Source organism: Chlorocebus sabaeus, chromosome 25, assembly GCF_047675955.1.
Source record: "Chlorocebus sabaeus isolate Y175 chromosome 25, mChlSab1.0.hap1, whole genome shotgun sequence".
In the NCBI taxonomy this organism is placed as follows: domain Eukaryota; kingdom Metazoa; phylum Chordata; class Mammalia; order Primates; family Cercopithecidae; genus Chlorocebus; species Chlorocebus sabaeus.
Window position 1 is genome coordinate 67,167,922 of NC_132928.1, and position 3,880 is coordinate 67,171,801.

The window sequence follows — 3,880 nt, forward strand, 5'->3', positions numbered from 1 at the left end:
CGAAAGAAATCTGCCAGTGATGCAAGGAGAAGGAAGCTACTGGGACTGGCAGAGTCTATGCTGAAGAAGTGTCTCTTGTTCCATCTGATTTAGCAAAGTTCTGGAGAATGGCAGGAGAGGCCAGCACCAAAGTCTTGCTGTGTAATAAAGTCCTCTTGTCCTTGGAACTGCTCCCTGGGTTCATCTCTCGCAGGAGGCCCAAGAAGTTGTCCATTGAACACATGAGGGGGAATCCATGCTCTTAGGAGTCAGTTGCTCTCATTTCCCAGCACACGTGAGAAATTTCTCTTAACTCATGACTCTGCAAAGTAACACTGTGATAAGGTGAACAGAATTGAGTTCACACTATGGCATAAAATTTCAGCAAGTTATTGAACAACTAGGCTAAACATAAATATAGAGAACTATCGTTGCACTACAATTTCAGCCCCTGCACATACAAAAAAAGACTGCATTGTGAGTCTATTACTGTTATCCCCCTTGGCCTTCAGCCACTGACCCAGCCCGGGTTTGTCCAGGCATGTCACTTTTTTCATCTGACTCTGTCCTCTATCTAGTCGGGATCATCTCCTATGTCCAGGGTCAGGCTGGCTGCAGAGACTGGTAAGTTCTCCATTGTTTTAGCTCAGAATTCAGCTGTGGAAGTACAGAACTTTCCTTCATAACCACACTACATCGTCAAAGCAGGAGCACAGTCTGACTGCTGGTGGTCCTGCACCTGTGCAAATGACGACAGTCCTGGAAGCTAATGCTCTGTGCTCCTCTGAGTGTGCATTTCTGTAAATCCCCAATGACACAGTCACTGCTGGAGAAAAGGCTGTGGCTGACACACAGCGTGGTAGAAAGAGATTTACAGACCTTGTTGGCGCCGAAAGGGGGAAGTACATCCTACTGCCGATGGCTCCCTGGAGGACCTGCCTGCGCCAGTCAGAAGTCTCTCCGTGATGGTTTCCTGTCTCTTCCTCAATATCATTCTCTTCCTCTCCACCCTCCACCCGCAGCTCTAAAAACCAGAGCTAAATAGCAACCACCCTGGAAAAAGTGCTGTCTTTCCAAGGTTGTAGGTTTACCACTTCACGCTGAGAAGTACAGGAGGCAAAGTCTGTTAACCAGACTACATGAAGAAAAACACCAAGGAACCATAGGTACCCACTAACTGGTTTAACAAGAAAAGCTTTCTGGCCCGGTACGGTGGCTCATGCCTGTAATCCCAACATTTTGGAAGGCCGAGGTGGGAGGATTGCTTGAGGCCAGGAGTTTGAGACCAGTCTGGGCAACACAGCAAGAATCCATCTCTATAAAAATAAAAGAAAAGTTAGAGGGAGGGAGGCCAATGGGCAGCGTTGGGCAGTGGGTCTCCAGCCGAGCTCCTGGGTCAGCTGCCTGCTAGAGGGACTGGTGGTGAGGGAGGAGGACTGAGACCAAGGGTGGGTCCCTGGATCCCACTCTCACTCCGCCAGAGCAACCCCACATACATCGTTTTCTATGTTAGGATGCAATATCAGATCTTGTTTAACCAAGAAGTTTCACTCCTAAAAACAGTGCAGAACGGGCCCTGGTGTTAGAGGTGATCTTGAATCAGCTGAGACCTGGAAGTCATCTTCCTTTCTTCTTTTGCTAAATGCCTAATATGAGCTGGTTTTCTTATCAATTTCCCTGCTCTGCAAAAACAACCTTGCACAGAAAAGATTTGAACCAAGTGGGGGCATGTGCTCAGTAGCGATTCCAGCATCTATGACCCTGACTATGCCAAGGAATGGTCTGACTGCTTCCCCCGGGGCCTCCCACTACCCCAGCAGCCACCTTCCTACTGTTGGTTTCATTGATAAACTGGGATAGACAGCCAGGAGGAAATAATTTCTGCTTCTGCAAGAAGCCCTAATAGTCCTTTACCCACCCTCGATAATCACTCACTTGCAACAGTCCCCAGCACCTTATTACAACTGGAATTCCAGGGAAAACAAGAAATGTTCACTGAACTCATGGATAAAGATTTTCCTGATGAACTGAGGACTTCCCTGCTACCCCTATTTATTTATCTCCTTCTCCTCCTTCCGTCCTCCCACCAGCTCCTACTGACTTAATGCCATGCAGCACATGGACCTGCTACCGGGTCCCAGGTCCTTCTAAAATTCAGGAGGGGTTCTGGCTGAACCCTTCTGAGTTCATGGGGACAGTGACACCCGCTGCTTTTCCGCTGCAGGACAAAGGTTTGTTCCCTCATTCTATCGGAGAACATATTTTGGGTCCCTACCAGATGCCAGGTTCTGTTTTAAACACCACGGACACAGAGATAAACACGCACATACATTTCCTGCACTAAAGCCAGTTATAATGTGGTAAGGGAGACAGACAACCATAACACAGAGTGATGCATGCAAAAGGCAGACAGGGTGAGAGGTAGGGGCAGGACCCAGAGACGGGGCATGCCGCCCACACAAAGAGACAGGCGTAACCTTCCCGACGAGCCGCTCTGCAGCTGCATCCTGGACACCCAGTGGCTCTGGCAAGGGGCACAGATGTTTTAAGACATTTCACTAACTTAGATTGGGGATTAGTGGCCTGCAGACCTGTATACTTGACCCAGGTAACTCAAGTAATGCAGGAGTCACTCTGCCCCTCACCACTCCCTCCAACCATCTACCTGGGGCCTGGGTAGCTGCTGTTCTGCAGATCTGGGAGCAAACCAGTTCCAACAACTGGTTTGGCATTGGAATAAAGAGTATTCCATTTTTTTTTTTTTGAATACACTTGCATTCCAAAATTCGTATTGCTACCAGAAAGTTATGTGCCTCCTCCCAAATCCTGGAATCTACTTGCCCAGGCTAGCAGTGAGACCCCTCCTTCTTTTCTGGCCCGAGCTCCAGAAGCAGAGTGGACTGATGGCATTCTGGATGTTTCCCATTCAACCATCCCTGAGTTTCACGGGAAGCTGCTTTCAGCAGCGAGGCATTGGGGCACCACAGTAAGCCAGGGAAGACTCTTTCAGAGCAATTTACTTAAACTCTTGCTTCCCGGCCTCAGGAGTTTCACCCTTCACTCAGGAAAAGCATACTAACTATCTCCAAGAGACAATTAAGGGGAAAATCATGACACGGCACTTTAGGAAAATGTATTAACAAGTGAAAATATCAACAGATTTACTGGAGGAGGGTGAGGGCAGCCCTCTAGTTGGGAAGCCAGATCTTTGACAAAAGAACTTAAAACTCCCTAATAAGCATTTTGTTGACAAGGTCAGTCTTCATTCTTTCTCCCAAGATTAGAAACCCCCCTTTTCTCCTTGTCATAACAACACTGGTGCTTATCACCAATTGTGTGGAGAGAGAAGAGTGATGTCCTTTAGACCTGAAGATTGACAGTATAGAGGAGGGAGCTCTTAGCTTCCAAAACCACCCTGTCCAGGAACTATTTTCACTTTTCCCTCTTACCAGACACCCAGATGGAAATCTGCTCTTCAGAGAGGGAAGGAAATGACACAAGAAAAAAGACATCTGCAAATGAGTAAGCTTTGCCCAGGAGGCCACGTTAAGTGAGGTGGATGGAAACCTAAATCATCTGAGAGAGAGAGAGAGACAGACAGAGAGAGAGAGAGAGAGAGAGAGACTCTAACTCTGCCTGCCTGGCTCTGCTTTGCAAAGATGCTCGCTCACCACCACCTCACATGCTCAGTGATGACCACAATAATATAATTGTATTTCCTTCTCCATTGTAGTGTGGGGTAACTTGCAATACTGAGCAGTTTATGGGCCTTCCCCTATGCACTCTGCAAGTTCCTGGAAAAACAGGGAGTTGGCACGCCACGTTTCCCGCCCTGGGACCAGCTGCCTCAGGACGCCTGCCTGCCAACCTCCATACATCAGGGCCACAGTTTCAGATGCTC